Here is an 18,961-nt window from a genome sequence, read left to right as displayed (position 1 = left end):
CAGCAGGGGCACAACTAGTGCTTCCCTCATCGAGCCGGGCAGCCGGCCCAGTGTCAACGCTTCATTATAGACTTCCAACAACTGGGGCGCCAATACGTCTACGAACGTAGCATAAAATTCGACTGGAAGGCCATCCACCCCCGGCGTTTTCTTCCGCGCCATGTGCTTAACAGCCCCCCGAACCTCAGCCAGTGTGATCACAGCGCCCAGGGCCTTAGCCTCTTCTCCGTCAAGCTGTGGGAGAGTGATCTCCGCCAGGTAGTCGGATAGGACACCATCCTCTGTCTCAGAGCGACTCTGATATAGGGTCTCATAGTATCCAGTGAAACATGAGAGGATCGCCCCCTGTGAATAAACGGTATCACCTGATTCCAATTTCACACTCAGTATTGCACCTCCCCGCGGTTCCGGGTTTGCCAGTCGTGCCAACAGTGTGCCAATTGAGGATCACTGTCCTCACTCGCTGCCATTGGAGGGAAAGCAACTGGGGATTGTGGTCGGAGATGGTCCTAGCTAGGTATTCAGTATGCCTTGCCAGAGAGGCAGTGGTGGGGTCGCAGAGGATCATGTCTATCCTGACATGCAGCTCGTGGAGTGCCGAAAAGGAGTAATCCCTGTCCCCAGGATGTTGCCCTCGCCACACATCAATCAGCCCCCATTCAGCTTGCCAGTCGCTCCTCTGCTTCGCCACTCTGCGCACCGGGGATGCCAGCAGCGGGGGGTGGGATCTATCCAGGGTAACATCAGTAATGGAATTAAAATCGGCTCCCAGTATGACCTGCCCCGCCAGATACTGAGCCAGGAAGCCAGACACGGAGTCAAAGAAGCGGGGTTGGTCGGAGTTGGGGGCGTAAATACAACAGAGCGCCACTTCCCTACCATAGAGCCTCCCTGCCACCCCTACAAATCTACCTTCCGGATCAATCGTCTGATTCGTCACCTGAAAGGGAATCCCCGCCCGCACCCAAATCAATACCCCCCTCGCAAACGCAGAATACGCTGTACCATACACTTGCCCTCTCCACCGTTTTTGAAGTGCCGCACATTCCAGTTTAGTAAGGTGAGTCTCTTGGAGCATCGCAATCTGAACCCCACGGCGCACTAGGTATGCATGCACTTTGTGGCGTCGGGACATAGTGTGGAATCCCCGCACATTCCATGTGACGCACTTCAGCTCAAGCATCGTCCCCATTGCTATCGTTCAATCGCAGCATCTCAACCGCAGCCCGCCAGCCCACACCAGTGTCAAAGGTGCCCACCCCCCAAACATACCCCAGAACCCCAAACACCCCCTCCCCCAGGACAGGAACCAGCAACTGCGCCATAGCCCCCATCCAAACCTCACACATCAAACAAACAAATCTACCCTGCAGTAGCCACTGCAGGCTGCCTTAGGGGCAATAAGAGCGCGGTCGCGCCCCGATAAGCGGCAGCCCTCGCCCCAGCCCGCCACCCCACAATCCCCCCCCCCAGATGGCCTGGTACCACCACCGTACTCTGAAAGGATATCATGGTGTTCATCTTCTACCATAGGCGGCTGTGCCCCCCACTGCGCTCCGGAGGTCGCGCAAGTCACAGATCATCCGCCGAGCGGGGAGTCACCTCCGGCCCCAAATTATTATCCACATCTGAAATTTCTGTCCCAGAATGTCTTTTGTCGTCCTCAGACGCCGAGCCTTCTTCCAACACCTCTCTTTGCGAACCCGTGATGGCCGCCGTCGCCGCTAGGGCCCCCTGTTTGTCCGCCGCCAATTGCTTTGAGCAGCAAGGCCTGCTGAGTCTTATGACGTTTTCGGAGACGCTGCGACTGGCGTACCCTCGCCGACTTAGGTCGGTCACTCTCAGCTTTGTGTCTGCGATCGGTGCCTGCTCTGTATGTCTCTAGCCAGGTCCAGGCCTCATCAGGCGTCATAAAAAACTGCGTTGGGCCATCCAGGACAATCCGTAGTTTAGCCGGGAACAGTAGCGAATATTGAATCCCTTCAGTTCTGAGCTCCTTTTTGATCGCAAGGAAAGAAGCCCTAGCTCTTTGGATTTCCTGGGTGTAATCCGGTCACCGAACTGTTCTCCACTTTGAAGGGACCCAGCGTCCTCGCATTTTGAATCAGCAGATCCCTATCTTTGTAATGGAGGAGACGAGCCACCACTGGCCTGGGAGGGCGCCCCAATGATGGAGGCTTGGCCGGGACTCTGTGCGCCCTTTCCAAGGTGAAGAAGGGGGATAATCCCTCCGGGGCCACTTGTGTCTTGAACCAGTTCTCCTGGTATGCAATCATGTCCGCCCCTTCAATTTTTTCTGGCAGGCCGACCACTCGCACATTGTTGCGCCTGTTCCTACTTTCGGTATCCTCCGCCCGTTTCTCCAGTGCTGACAGCAGTTGCAGTGCTCCCTCCAACTTCCGTTCCACAGTCACCACCGCCGGTTTTAGTTCTTGCACCGTCAATTCAGTGTCCTTCACCCGGTCCACCAGCTTCGAATGATCAGCCTTCTAGGAGGCCCAGCCCTGTCGCCACCTGCGCTATGTCGTTATGGAGAGATTCTTTGGTTGCCGTAATGGCTTCCAGGATCTGGTCCAGTCATTTGCCATATCAGATCTCTGCCTCCGAGCCCCCCATCGCCTCCTTACCTGAAGGCGCGGTATTCTGCGGCGCCTCACCTCCGTCGTCCGCTCCTGGCTTCATCGCTCAGGCCGCACCACACACTGTCCCTTGTAACAACGCCCTCCGGCGTAAGTCTCCGCACCAGATGCTCTTAGGGCTGCCCCAATTCTCGGCAGTACGTGCTACCAGCGAAGTAGTAGATTCTCCGCAGCCGCCTCCCTTTCGTGTATTATGGTCCAGGCAGCCCCGCGGCTCCATTACATTCATAAGCCCCCGAGAGCCCGGCTAACAAAGGGACCCCAAGTCATTGACCGGTGACTGGCACTCACTCAGCTCTCGGTCCACCGCCTCGCTCCCGAGTCTCGACCACTGGCACTGTCTGGTTCCCAGGCCAATCCCTCACCAACCCGGCCGGCGGCTGGAATGCCAGGAAGAGGCCCCCATCCCAGCCAGTCCGGATCTCGCAGCTGTATGTCCCCAGCGAGCCCCTTCCACAACTCGCCGGCGGCCTCCTGTCCGGTGTCCCCTCTCTGGGGCTGGATGCCCCACCAGCGTCGCCCCACTCTCTCTGGTCTCACGGTCCTTCTCCGCAGTCCAGCGGACCCGGCTCCCCAGGGATGGGCCCGCTCGCGTCTGTGCTCGCCCGATGCATGGCTCCACACACCCACAACCCTGAGGACCACCCCAACGGGGGGTCCTCAGCCACCATCCATGTACGCTGTGAGGCGGGGGAGGCTCGGGCTATTGTAGTGCTCGCGGGCGGGCTCCGCGTAGTCAATGCGCTTCCCGCTGCTCTCCACTCACCTCCGGCACCTCCTTGTGGACCCGTGCAGCGAGGTAGGCTCTCGCCGGTTCGCCCCTTCTTGGGCCTCTCCTCAAGGTCGGCAGCCGACGCGGGTGGGCTCCGCTCGGTGTGCTCACCTATCCAGGGGCAGTCGTGGTCGAAACGGGTGGGCTCCGGTCGAACTGCGCTCGCTCAGGCACCCCTCAAGTGCGGCTGTCCTCTTCTGTCCGGCGGGACGCTGCATGTAGCCACAGGTGGGGGTCGTTGAGGGCGCGCGCGGCCCTCCGGTCACCTCCGAGCGCTTGGGCTCACCTCCGGCCCACGGGGCCTCGCTCTATGCTTCCGCAGGACCCCGGTCCCCTTCCAGGTGTACTCACTGCCCCTCGGGAATCTGCTCGGGATCCGCCTTCTCAGGACTCAAGTCCGGCCTCGCCCAACGCCGGCCGACAGCAGTTGCCCTCCGCGGCGGCTCCCTAGGGGGTGCAGGTTTTGGCGTATGGCAGCCGCCGTCCCTCTTCGGCCTCGCCGTTGCTGTCTGTCCTGTAGGTCTCCTGGACAAGTCCGCTCCTCACAGGGCTAGCGGGGAGGAACAGCCGCCATTTTAGGAGCTCCTTCACGGGCCGCCCAGCCCCAGCGCTGACAAAGAGAACCCCGGCGCCGAGGCTCCGCCAGCCAGGATGCCGAGCCCCAACTGCGCTGCTGGTGTTCCGACACAGTCTACACGGTCCCAGGCCACCGTAGACCCCGATTTTCAGGATATATCGGGGGATCGAGCGCGGAGCTACCGGCTCACGCCGCCTGCTCCATCGGCGCTCAAGCCACGCCCCCCTGCAGTTTCAAAGTGAATGCATTCATTCAGATCCACTGTCTCCAGATGATTCCTGAGGATCCTGTGGGCTATGGTACCTCTGCTACGCTGTCCAGCATTGTATGAGCCCACTCCCCATTATTGATTATAAGACTTGCTACCTTCTTTTTGGAGAATTGAGTTTTCTTATTTTTCGGAACTTGTTGATCGTCTTTGGACTTCACGCGTTCTTCCTTGTGTTCTGATCGTCCTCTTCTTTCGGATTTCTGCAAGGAAGTCTGAAAGGTACGAGAGGAACGTGTATCAGTATCTTGATATCTATCAGGTTTTCTCAAATTATCCCTATTTCTTAGGTTACATCTCTTTTCAGAGTGCTCCTTTTGAGGAGACCTACCTCTGGATTGAGAATGCTTCTCTTTAGGAAGTGTCTGTTTAGTATTTTCCCACTTCTTTTTAGGAGTAGTGAGTGTGTTTTTAATAAATACTTTTCAGGGGGCGTGGCTAGCAGCCGAGGATGGCGGCAGCAACCTAGAGAGGCTCCCGTAGCAAGGCGGCTTCCCACAACAATCCGCATGCCTATTCGTTCACTGATCGCTCCAGAAGGGGTGTCCCGGGTGCGGCGACCGAACGGCGTCCGCAGGAGAAAATTGGGAGCACTCAGACCTTGGAAACAGGACGAAACCTCTTCTTAGTCCTTCACTGGCGAGGGGCCTGGCGACACGAGGGCAGCCGCGGTGTCGAGTTGAGCCCTTGGCCGAGCGGAAGTCAACCCTCCTCGGCTTAGTCGACCGGAAGTAACCATTGAAGATAGCACTCGACACCAGCGGCTTGCCGGACCGGCGGTCCCACTTTACGAACACTTAATCCTCGACGCGACCTGCCCAGAGGCGCTGCACAGTGGCGCCCCTTCACGACGCTCGGACAAGACTCACAACTTGCTACGCAACAACCGCCATCTTGCCCTGACTTGCCGAGGCTGTAGCGGATCCACGGCTACCGGCCGTGCCTTGCCACCGGCCTGTTCCTGAGCTGAACCTCTCATACAGTCGCCTCGGCACGATCGGCTACAGGCGATCGGCCCGCTTCACCATAAACAGTGTCTCGCCGCAGAACCAAAATGGCGGGGAAAGGGCCACGACAAACCGCCGCTCAGGCGAAACTCGGCAAATTCGCCTACGAGAATCAGACACTCTCTCAACCTGAGCAGCGCAAATCCCTTGGCAAGGGCACAGACAACGACGGAACAAAGAAGGCCACTCTGGACGATGTCCTACGTGCTCTGGAACAGGTTCAGGCCACAGTGGGCTCGACTGCTACCGAGGTGACCCTCATAAGAGCCGACCTCCAGAAGATGGGCGAAAGGGTGAAGCAGGTGGAAGTGGTGACTAAATCGCTGATAGAGGATGTCTCCGACCTGCAGGTGGCTGTGGAAAGACTACAAGCGGACAATAAACTCCTAAAGAGCAAGTTGGACGACCATGAGGGCCGCTCCAGGCGCAACAACGTCCGCATTCTGGGGGTTCCGGAATCGGAAACGAAAGGGGCCATGGACCTGTACGTGGAAGAGCTCATAAAGACCCGCTTGGCCCCGAAGGGACTCTCCAACTTCTTCACGGTGGAGCGTGCCCACCGAGTACCCGGCGGGACTCCTACGCCGGGGGCTGCCCCGCGTCCCATCCTGGCGAGACTCTTCAACTTTAGAGACCGCGACACAGTTCTCCAAGCGGCCAGAGTGGCACCCCCTATCCACATCCAGAACTCTCGGATATCCTTCTTCCCGGACTACACGGCGGAGGTCACCCGCAGAAGGAGAACTTTCTTGGAGGTAAAGAAAACACTCCGCGAACAGGAACTACCATACTCCATGTTGTTTCCGGCCCGCTTGAGAGTGGTGGCCGACAAGAAGGTCTGGTTTTTCGACTCGGCTGAGTCAGCAAGAGACTGGCTGGAGGGATGGCGCATGGTGGACCGCTCTTCCAATCGCCGACTGTAATGGCCGGATTTTCTGATTAGATGGGATCAGCCCCTAGGGGCCCCTCTAACCCAGCCAGAACGTACTCACCTCCCTCCTTAGAACGTATTCACAATGGATATAGATATATATATATGTACACGTCGTACCTAAGGATGGGGAAATAGCAATAAACATGCATAGGTTTTCTACCATATCTTATTCACATCAGTTAGTCTCGCGGCCACTCAGACCCAGACTGATCTACCCCAGGGCAGATATGACACACAATCCGGCGTGTCTACACACGGGCCTGCAGAACCCAATGCTCTCTTTTCTAAACGGTTTACAATCCGGCAAACCTACACGTTGGTAATCCTCCCCAACGCTCTCATTTACACACGGTCGCAATCCGGCGAACCTACACGTTGGTAATCCTCCCCAACGCTCTCATTAACGCCGTATATCAACGACGACCACATTCCTATGAGCTTTAGAAACAAAATGGAGGCAGCACCAAATATAGAGTAGACCAAGACCACGTAGTATCAAAAATATATTTTCTTTTTATTTTTTCATTTATCAGACAGCCAACGCGTTTCGCTCCCCAACCATGGGAGCTTCGTCAGGGCAAGGATGTTATTAGATCTTGAGGCAACGGAATGACGTCAATAAATATGTTTAACCGAAATAGTACAGAAGAAAAATAATGTAAGATTTTCTGGCGTCCAAAGACAGGCACGTGCGCAGGCCTTAATAAGCTGCTACCATAAGTACTCCACGCGTCCTGTTACTGTAATGTCCCCATGACGGAATCGTTCGATTCCGTCATGGGGACATTACAGTAACAGGACGCGTGGAGTACTTATGGTAGCAGCTTATTAAGGCCTGCGCACGTGCCTGTCTTTGGACGCCAGAAAATCTTACATTATTTTTCTTCTGTACTATTTCGGTTAAACATATTTATTGACGTCATTCCGTTGCCTCAAGATCTAATAACATCCTTGCCCTGACGAAGCTCCCATGGTTGGGGAGCGAAACGCGTTGGCTGTCTGATAAATGAAAAAATAAAAAGAAAATATATTTTTGATACTACGTGGTCTTGGTCTACTCTATATTTGGTGCTGCCTCCATTTTGTTTCTAAAGCCTTTGTCTGGATTTCCAGTAGGACCAAACCGCAGCAGGTCCTGGAGGTTATCAGCACAACAATAAATTGGACATTTGAGGAACATCGGAATATAGAGGTGCTGGTTGTCTGATCCGCTGTGGAACTTTTTTCTTCACATTCCTATGAGCACCTATCGGAACAATTTCTCATTTGTCTACTTGGGATAAAACTATAATAATAGCATTTAGTACGGTTTCCGAATAGTACAATGTACCTCTTATTCTTGGCATCAAAGGTCCACTCGCTCCCTATTTGTTTGATCACCACTTACCTGATCGGGGTTACACATCCGTTCATATAAACAACAACCAACTAGAAGCCCCGTTTACCCAGATTGAACAAGAATACACGGCACATTTCAGTTCACTAAGAACTGGGGTTGTTTTTATTTAACAATATAAACACCTACACAGATCTGTATTGTAATGGACACATCCACATGTAACTGACAAAGACTATAGATAGAACACACCGCTGCAAGGAAAAGGATTAGCAATACAAAAGCCTAGGGAATAAAGATAAGATTAAGATGTAAGTGTGAAGTAAACTAATATGACAGGAGCGCTATCACCTGATTAGTGTGAAGTCTTGTTCTAGCTGTCATCTGGGCTCCTCTCTCGTCTGTGTCTTGGCTCATCTCAGGCTCTCTCTCTCCTGCACTCTTGGATACACCTCTGCGCGGATCACTTTGCACTGGACTTCTCTCCCCCACGGACTCTCTCCACCTTTCAGCTTCAGCCTAATGGTTTCTGCCGCTCTGATACTGTTCATTCCACTAGCTTGTTCACTCTGTTTCAAGGTTTCTGTGCCAATGTCCAATTAACTCCAGCTGCTCCCACAGGTTAATCCACGATCTCTCCTCAGTCTCTTCTCAAAGGCATTACTTCAGACTCCAGCTATTCACACCTCCTCCTGATAAGTAACTGCTTCTGACTGCTTCCTTCAGTTCCAGCTCACTGACTGTCTGTTTGTCTTCTCTCTGTTCCAAGCATGTCCTGTCTCTTCTCCTCTTGCAATTCCACTCCTCCAACTCTACCAACACTCTCTGCTCCTCCAATTCAACTCAGCTCTCTCTAGCTTGAACCCTCTCTCTCTCTCCTACTCCAACAGCTCCTCACTCTTCTACCACTCCAGCTTGACTCCTCTCCGCTCCTCCAATTCCACTCGACTCCCTGACTCCGCCTCTGCACTTCACTGATATAGAATGCTGTTTCCTCATGGAAAGTTCCAGCCATCAGCCTGCCGCCCATCAGATCCCTGCACCACTCCGCGTCAAGGACACACACCCAGTCGGCCGGCCTTTTGTTGTGTCTTCCACACAGAGAATAATACAGCCTACCGATAAGGGCTGGCCCAGACCGGTTCTCTCCAAGTGAACAACAGCTTTAACTACAAACTTTACCTTTACTCTAAAAAGCCTCTCAGCTCCATCAAGATGGAGTCCCTCTAGTTTTAGGCCTTATAGGCCTAAGAAGGATGAAATACCCCTTAGCTCTGTCAGAATACCTACATAAACCATACCAATGTGTAATATAAAGTCGGGACCACAGGATCCAACTTCTACTATAAGCAAATATGTCAAAGCCAATAGGCAATAGACAGATTAGAGTCAAGAATAAGGGATCTATCATCATATTAAGCAGCTATCCTCTTCTAGGTCTGGAAAAAGGGCTTAAAAGGGCCAACACAAGCTAAGAATACCTATCCTAGATGTGAGCAAGATTAAAGTCTATATCACTGCTAAATAGAGCCAAAAACCCTGCCATTACACCGACGCAACAGGACAGAAGAAGATGGCCGGCCGGGCTCACAATCTTCAGCCAGGGGAAGCGCGAGCGAATCGCCGTCACAGGACCACGCTGGGGCCGTTGGGGGTGAATGAAACCCGCACGTGATGGACTGAGTGGACTCTGCCATACTCCCATGAAGATTGCTTTCTATGTCGTTCTTGGACGCTGGCCCGGCCATCCCGAGGGCGGCAGAGGGACCGCCTGCTCTGGGGGACACTCTCCCCTGACGTGCAAGTACTCTGTTTTTGGCATGGGATAAGCGCTCTGCTGAGTTGGGGTGGTGGGCAGTTCTGAGTCCGTTTGGCAGGGAGGCAGGGTGGGGGGGGGTCGGGGGGGTTGGTTAATCGTTAAGGGAACTTCACAGAATCAATCTCAAATTGTACAATGTACTTTGACAGCTATTGTAATGTTGCTGGTGCGATGGAGTCTGTACTGGTGGTATTTGTTTCTAATCCCTACGGATGGTGGGTGAGCAGCTCAATACAACGGGAGCGGGTGGGACGCAAGTAAGCGACTCCAACCTCCGACTTCTCGCCTGGAATGTGCGAGGCCTGGGTGATAAGGTGAAACGCGGCCTCGTTCTGTCCGAGGTGAAACGCTACAAACCAGACCTGATACTCCTGCAGGAGACCCACTTGGTGGGTAATGCGACCAAGGCCTTGGACAGAAGGGGGTATAGAATGTTGGTCCACTCCGAATTTTCCACTGGTTCCCGGGGCACAGGCATACTGATCAGAAAATCTTCTCACTTCATTACCCTTAGCACTAGAACCGACACGCAGGGTTGCTTTGCAGCGGTGGCGGGTCAATGTGACGGACGCCCCTTAACAGTAGTTTCAGTTTACATCCCACCTTCACTACACTCGGTGATGCTACCGGCCCTGGGTGACTTCTTGCTGTCCCTCCCGGAGGGAGACATGCTTATAGGTGGGGACTTCAACGCAACTGCAGATCCGCAGCTCGACAAGTTCCCGGCGACCGCCCTTCCGGGGGGTCCCTCCCGGTTTCGGCGATTTCTAGAGGCACTGGGGCTGGTGGACGTTTGGCGCCATGTTCACCCGATGGGACGGCAATACACGTTCCACTCCACCGTTCACAATAGTCTATCCCGCATTGACTACTTCCTAGCTTTAGGGGATGGGCTACAGCGCGTAGATGAAGTGAATATACACCCTCGGGGCATCTCAGACCATTCACCACTGACTCTCACAGTCACCTCGCGGACACGGTCCCGCCGCCGCATTTTCCCCATTCAAGCCTCTTATCTTAAGGTCCCGAAAGTCAGGAAGGTCCTGCAGAAGGCCACGGAACACTATTTCACGGAAAATGAACCAACCGCGGCTTCGGCTGAGGTTCTCTGGGAGGCATATAAAACAGTGTTGCGGGGGCAGGCGATAGGCTCCATAACAGCACACAGAAGGGAACAGACAGCTGAACACTCTGCCCTCGAGCTCCGACTGTGTGCAGCCACCACTGCCCATGAAGCCGACCCCACGGAAGATACAGCACACACCCTCGCACTTGAACAGCGACTGTACGCAGACCATGCACGACACATTACACAGGGACATATCACCGACACACAGAACCGGGTGTATGATGTGGGGGATAAGGCGGGGAAGATGTTGGCCTGGCTCGACAAAAGAGGGGGTAGCTCCAGAGGTATCCAGCAGGTGAGGGATGACGAGGGCAGGATTCTGACCGACCCTGATCGAGTGGTAGAGGCGCTGGTGTCCCACTTTGAAAAAGTATACACCCCTGACCGGGTAGTCACAACGATTGCGGCCCAATGTGCGTTAAGCAATATAGACATTCCAACGCTGCAGCCGGAGGCCGTAGCTGATCTAGAGGCGCCGTTTACCACAGATGAACTACGGGTGGCCATCGGAGCCCTCCGACCCGGCAAGGCACTGGGGCCGAATGGCATCCCGGTAGAATGGTTCCAAGCACGTACTGACGCTCTTTGCCCGCATTTGCTTAAAATGTATGTGGAATGTGAAGATAAGGGGATGCTCCCGTTGGACCAACGGACGGCCACGATTGTGGTTATCCCTAAGCCCGGCAAACCCCCCGAGGAATGCTCATCCTACCGCCCTATCTCTCTGCTTAACGCGGAGAGTAAAATCCTAGCGAAACTCCTGGCTAACCGTCTGATGCCTCACCTGTCCGACCTTATCCACCCGGACCAGTCGGGATTCATGCCCCACAGGAACACCGCGCTCAATCTCAGAAAGGGTGCACGGGGTGTTGGCGAGGGCGGACTGCATTGGCGAGACTGCGGCTATACTGGCACTAGATGCGAAAATGGCCTTTGATCTAGTGGAGTGGGCCTACCTCTTTGAAGTCCTTTCGTGCATGGGCTTTGGCCCAAACTTCATCTCATGGATACGATTACTTTACACAGCACCAGTGGCACACGTGGTGGCAAACGGCCACATATCACGCTCTTTCTCACTTGGACGTGGTACCCGGCAGGGCTGCCCACTTTCCCCCCTTCTCTTTGCACTCTCCCTAGAACCTCTGGCCATCCGCATTAGAACTACCCCCTTACTTAAAGGGATTAAATGGAGGGAGGGATGGGAGGACCGCATATCTCTGTATGCAGACGACATGCTGGTATACCTGATGGATCCCGAGCATGGCGTACCAGCTCTTTTGCAGCTCTGTAACGACCACGCCGAAACCTCTGGTTATACCATCAACTGGAGTAAGTCAGAGTTGTATGTCCTGACAGGGAACCACCCGACACTTGGCCCGGACTGCCCACTACGGCTGGCCGATTCCTCCTTCAAATACCTAGGCATCCATGTCACGAAAGACCCTACCGAACACGAAATGCTGAACCTCTTGCCACCACTGGATCGTCTCAAACAAGACGCAGGCTTCTGGGCAGGATTGCCGTTGACGATGCTGGGGAGAGCTGCCTTGTTTAAAATGAAGTCCTTACCCCGTTTCCTATACATCCTAGACAACACTCCATTCCCAGTGTCAGCGGGATATTTCAGGAAGGTTGCGGCAGTAGTTTCTGGGCTGTTGTGGGGCAACCGCCCTGCGCGTATAGCCCAAGCCAAACTCTGCAGGAGCTGGTACGAGGGCGGCATCGCACTCCCGAACCTGCATCTATACTACTGGGCGGCACAACTCAGGCCCATTAACCAGTGGCTGCATGCATCGCAATCCGACCCGGCATTCCAGGCAGATAGAGCTCAGCTAGGCGCCAATACCTTACTGGCACCGCTTTATGATCGGCAGAAACTTAGACCACTGGTGGGCCCCACCAGGCTCACAGTAGCCACTTGGCACGCAGCCACCGCTGCGCTGGGGTGGAAAGACACGCTCACCAAACTCACTCCGCTCTGGGACGCGCGTGCCTTGGGCAATCTTCGGGTCAGTAAGGGGTTCTCCCGATGGGATGACATAGGAATCTCCACGGTGGGGGATATGTGGGAGCGAGGGGGTGTCATCACCTTCGCCCGTCTGAAAGAGCTTTATGATCTGGGACCACACGAGACATACCGGTATGTACAAATTCGCCATGCATTACTAGCGGCCATCCCGACTGGTTCGACTCTTCCTGAGTCCTCCCCGTTGGAGGATCGCCTCCTGACGGACTATATGGTAGAAAAGGCGACCTCCCTCACATACCGGAAGCTACTTAACAACTCCCCGGATCCACTGGTGTCCCTTAAGGAGAAATGGGAACGGGAGGTGGGCGCGCTTGACGAACATGAGTGGAACGAGGCGTTGGCTTCCCCCAAGGAGGCAGGCATATCGGCCAGGATGAGGCTACTCCAGCTCAAAATTCTCCACAGAACATATTACACCAGAACACTACTACACCGCATACAACGGACCCCTGATCCCTTTTGCTTGAGAGGCTGCGGGGAGGAGGGCACCTTCTTCCATACATTCTGGGATTGCCCACGCATACACAGCTACTGGCGTCAGGTCCTGCGCACTGTGTCACAGGTGCTGGAGGTCTCGGTATTGCCGGAACCACGACGGTGCCTCCTCAATGTTTGGGAGCCGACAGACTTGTCCCGGCATGGATGCATTTGGGTGACACTGGGTATGATGGTAGCAAAGCGAGACATTGCGCAGCGCTGGGGGGTGGCGGACCTCCCGACAACATCACAGTGGTGCATTAACATGGACAGGGCGATGGTTACTGAAAGGGCTGTATACCTAAACCGAGCTTGTCCTGGCAAGTGGAACAAGGTATGGTCCCCATGGAACACTTACCGGGGTGACATCTGCGACCCACTGCCAGAGGATGACCCATTAGACTCGGATGAGGATGACGGGTTGGAGTGAGGGTGGTTGATTGTGGGGCGGGATCCTTCAGGAAGGGTTAAGGGGGGCGGTGTCTCCTTTACACCTGATGTTAACTTGTGGATGCATATGACGTTGTTTTGCTCCGGGTGTACTCTCACGTCTATCTAGCAATATACAAAGACAATGATCGTACTGTGATTTCCCTATGTTCGACTGTTCCTTTAGTTAGTTTTGAAAATAGAAAATGAGAACCTCGATCATCCTGCATGGAACATTTGCTTCTGACCTTCACTACTTTCACTGGCGGCCTTCTCAGATATGACTTTTGCTATAACCTACACTGACTGTATTTCTGAAGGTCGTTCTCTTTGTGACACTCCTGATTAGCGGCCGGCCCTCTTGGGTTGTAGGCGGCATGCTGTGTAAAGCTGTGAAGATACAATAAAGGTTTTCAAAAAAATAAAATAAATAAAATAAAATAAATACTTTTCAGGAATTTCTGTTAGTTCGGGTTTTACTGGTTTCCCTCCCAAACTATCTCTTCCTAGTTCTTCCTAGAATTTAGAGTTCATATGGTTGCTCAGTTACATCAAGTTCTTTCAGTTTTTGGCGGATTGCCATGGATGCTGCTTCTCCTTTAATATTAGCTAATATTATAGCTGAGACCTGTTTGAAATCCTTCAGTAACTTCATACCAACATTTAAAGCAGGTGCTGCCCCATATTCATTTTGAATCTGTTTCAAGACGTCTGGTATTACGGCCATGGACGGAACACCATGTGTTTTGGTGTAGATTGCAGCAAAGACTGTACCCCAAGTGTCAAAGTCCTCCAGGTGTGGTGTGATCCCCATTGGTAAACAGATTGTTAGAATCCTGTGTTTCTCATGAGGTGTACTATCGGGAAATACTGCCTCGATCTGAGTAATTTTTTGGGCTAACCAGAATGGAATTTGTTCCCTTTTTGTGGGTAATTTAAAATGACTGATTGTATAGTCTGTGGTGTAATCTTGTTTGTGTTCCCCTGATGAGGGGTGTGCTGTGGAATTCTTATAGCAGGTTGGACTGTTAAAGTCCACATGACATATTGTACCAATTGTCTATGTATTTTAATTAATTGTTTTAGCTGAGCTAACACTTCTGGACCTGTCATTTGCTCAATGGAAAGATGTGGTGTATAGCTGGCTTGTACCGGCCATGTTGCTCCTGGTCTACCTTGTGGACCGAGCCTGGTAATGTGATTTTGATGTTGTAGGGCGCCTTTAAACCAGAGCTGATGCTCTTGGTATGTTAATGGAATTTCAACGTCCTCAAAAGGAACGTATTCCGCTGGATGTTCCTCTCTCTTATAGAAGTGGAACACATGTGTTGTTGGATTTGCTTGTGGAAAGATAATCCATGAATAGAATACCTCTGTCTGACGATATTCATGTGCCTCTATGACAAATATAACCCTTCCACCTATTGGTGATAGGCCATTTTCTATAAGCTTTATACCTATAGTTTTCCTTAAGTTTTCCGGGATGATTATAGCATCATCGTCATCTTCATTAAACCCTGTAACGTCTAAACCCGGTTGGGCTGCTGCAGTTCCACCGGTTGTTTTGTTGTCGTTAACCGACTTTGTTTAATGAAGGTTTCAGAGCAAGTTTCAAGGAAACAAAGATAAGGTGCACAATATTTTTGGAACACTGTATCCTTCAACGTTGAACAAACCAAATACTAATACATAGGATTTTCGTCCTACTCTGTTATGGCGGATATTTTATCCTTTAACCCACTCCAGACGTCTATTGGAGTATTTTACGGGAAAAATGGGTCTCTGTGAAAAGCATGACTGAGTTACTCTAGTATCTAGCATTAAATTAGTGCCTTACCAAATGTTGGGCGCCATGTAGTGTAGTTCCTATATTCCCAATAGGCTCTGCGCATTGGAATAATATATCCTATAGATGTAACGTAGGACTTAGGTCGACTAGCTCTCTATCAAATATATTAGACTTAATTGTGAGTGCCAGCTAGCTCAGAGGTCACTAGAAACTTTCTCGAATTCACAAGAAGAGATTAGTTTCTGACAACCGCATAAACATGACAACTTTGTTTCCCCAAGATAAAACTGATCTTCAGAGTCCTGGAAACAATAGATAGATATTTTACTCAGTCAATCGTGCATGCTTCGTTTCACCAGAGGTGCAGAGAAATAGAGAGACGGGCGTTTTCTTTTTTTTTTTTATATTTATTTAGAGCAAAAAATTCAGATAATACAAAATTACATATTTCATAATCAAGACATACACAATCATCTTATAAAAGTCAGAATTCCAATTAACAAAATATAGAGTACAAACTTAGAAGTAGAGGAGAAAGGAAACAAGAAATTACAAAGTCCTTACTAATATAAAAGTGTTACAGTTAGTTCCCACTGAGACAATAAGTTGAGTTATAGCGCCAAGACACCTACGGGCATACGTCGCGCTTTACAAATCTTAAAAATAAAAAAATAAATAAATAATACCAGGCAGTAATGGAGACCAAATTTGGGCACCCCGTATTCTAGATTTTTTACCCCTGGCTTCATAAATAGCTATCTCTTGCTTGTATGTTCCTAGAAACAGAGTTAACCACATTTGGAAGGTTGGAGGGTCAGCCTCTTTCCAGCGAGCTGCCAATATGATCCAAAATACCGCTGTCCCCAAAAATAAAGATAATTCTTCCTCTTTGCTATGCCCAAGAGTGTAGATGATACTTTGAGATTATGTCCAAAGACCTCTTCCCAATAATCAGAAATCATTTTTTACATAAATCTAATTTAGGACATTCTGCAAACATGTGTATTAAGTCTGCAGGTCCCCACCCACATCTTGGACAATTGCTATTTGTTCTTTTACCCCAAGCATATCATTTTGCTGGTGTATAGGTGTATAATTGGAAAAAGAATGTTTATAAATGTACATGGGTGGGGCAAACCCAGTGATCGTGAGCAAGGTGGCGACACACCGAAACGTGTAGATCAAATGCGCTATTTGCCCTGTGTTTATTTGAAAAATAAAAGGAGATTGCTGTTAAAACTCCAGTTGGTTGTGCGACCCGTTGTTTCCCTGTTGGGAAAAGTTGTGGTGAGATTGAGCGGCGTGGTTCAGCCGCAGGACAACGCACATGCATGAGCGCTGCACGAATCCCGAGCAGGAACCGTTGTGGAGGTGATATATATATATATATATATATATATATATATTACACGTTATACCGAAAGTCTTAAAATTAGGAATTTTCTCAACTTTACTACTACTAAACTGAGAAAAGTCCTAATTTTAAGACTTTCCGTATTCACAGAAGGCATTTAGGAGTCCTAAAGTTAGGAGTCCTTACTTTACTACTACTAAACTGAGAAACATCCTAATTTTAAGACTTTCAGTATTCACAGAAGGCATTTAGGACTCCTAACTTCTGTGAATGCCGAAATGAGTAAGTGTCTTCTGTGAATACCAAAATGAGCAAGTGCCTTCTGGGAATACGAAAATGGTAGTAAGTTTAGGATTTTGTCTTAAGTTAGTTTTGTGAATTGGGCCCTAAATGCTGTGGGGGTGACACACTGCAGCATAGTTGATTTAAAGAAAAGATGGTATGACCTGCGTAGCCGTGCCAAGGAGTGGATAGTGCAAAGTCTGAAGGAGGCTAAGGGGACCGGAGGTGGAACCTCAACAGTCTCAGACAACACAGCCCTGGAGGACCTGCTTGAGGGCACTATCCAGCCTGAAGCAGTGCTGAGAGTAACGCAGCTGGATACATCTGGGGCGGCCAGTAGTACACAAGGTAAGATGCATGAAAATTAACATATCAATGTACATACTAATTGTGCCCAATCTGTAATTAACCACCAAAATCACAGTAATAAAGTCCAGTCCACATATCACATAGGGACCCAAATGCATTATGGGACTTGTCTGCTGCAGAACTAAATTGCTAGTCATAATACTCCCACCCATATTGGAGGACATATACTTGACCCCTTTTTTACCACCTTAGCTCAGGCTAGATCAGCTGACCCGATGGTGGTGGGCTGGACTGACCATCTGCTGGTCAAAGTGATATGTCCCCTTGACAACCCTCAACTTAAACCTGTTGACAAACAGATTTTAAAGCGCAATTGGCGCAAACTAAAGCTAGAGGAGTTTGTCAGGATTTTGGAGATGCAACCACTAGGCAAACTGCAGAATGCAGAACAGGGATATGAACAGTTCTGCAATTGGGTCCTTACTGCCCTCGACTCTCTTATACCTTTGCGTTGGGCAAAATGCCATATTAAAAATCGTAGCCCTTGGTATAATGAGACTCTTGCCGAGCTCAAGAGAACTTGCCGGCAAGCTGAGAGGGCGTGGAGAAAATCTTTTGATCCCATGTTAAAATCACTGTATTTTGCTCAGCTTAAGACATATCACAGAGCTATATGCCAAACCCGGGCTGCATATTATGCTGCTGAGTTCTCCAACAGCCCTAACCCCTCTAAATTAATCTTTAAGGTACTTAAAGATTTGATGGGGAAACGGGCCACCTCGCAAGTAATATGCACGGACCCGCACTGCGAAAACCTGGCATCCTTTTTTGTAGAGAAGGTGCAGAAAATCTACCGTGGTTTTATTCCTTCTGCTCCCGGGGATACCCCGAATGATGTGAAGGTCTCTGTGTCCGAAACTTTGTCCACCCTGCCGGCCATGTCTAACGGGGTATTTGACATTCTGAGCCTCAAAATTAAATCTGGCTCCCCCCTAGACCCACTGAAGCCGGAGCTCTTCGCCCGTCTCCCGCCTCTCTGTCGGGAGCCCATCTTGGATTTGATCAATCTTTCCCTCAGTGAGGGCATGGTTCCGTTATCCTGGAAGCAAGCTGTGGTCAGCCCTATTCTGAAGAAAACCAACTCTGACCCCTTGCTCCCGGAGAACTATCGGCCCATCTCCCTCTTACCTTGGACTGCCAAGGTCACTGAGGCGCATGTGAATTCCATCCTGTCTGCACACCTCTCTCGTAATAACATTCTTGACGAGAGCCAAAATGGGTTTCGCGCGCAACACAGCACTGAAACTGCTTTGCTCTTTATGATCGAGCATTTGCGGTCGGTGCTGGACGTGGGGCAGACTGCGGCGCTCCTATTGTTAGACCTGAGCGCCGCGTTCGACACGGTGTCCCACAATATCCTGTTGCGACGTTTGGAGGAAGTGGGTATTGTGGGGAAGGCTCTTCAGTGGTTCCGCTCCTTCCTCTCGGACCGGTCTTTCAAGGTAGCCATTCCACCTGGCCAGTCCTCGCTTCATCCTCTGGAACTGGGAGTCCCTCAGGGCTCTGCCCTTAGCCCCACCTTATTCAACTTGTATGTGAAGCCGCTGGCTGCTGTCGTCAGGCAATTTGGCCTCACTATGACATCGTATGCCGATGACACGCAGCTGGCGGTGACACTCAGTGGGGACCCTGAGGTGACTGCGCTCAGATTCCGGGCAGGACTTATAGCTGTGGCTAGCTGGATGCGTAATAACTGCCTACAGCTCAATGCCAAGAAGACCGAGGTCCTGATTGTAGGGAAGCAGGCGGAC

This window comes from Lissotriton vulgaris, chromosome 11 (assembly GCF_964263255.1).
Source record: "Lissotriton vulgaris chromosome 11, aLisVul1.2, whole genome shotgun sequence".
In the NCBI taxonomy this organism is placed as follows: Eukaryota; Metazoa; Chordata; class Amphibia; order Caudata; family Salamandridae; genus Lissotriton; species Lissotriton vulgaris.
This window is presented reverse-complemented; position numbering follows the sequence as displayed.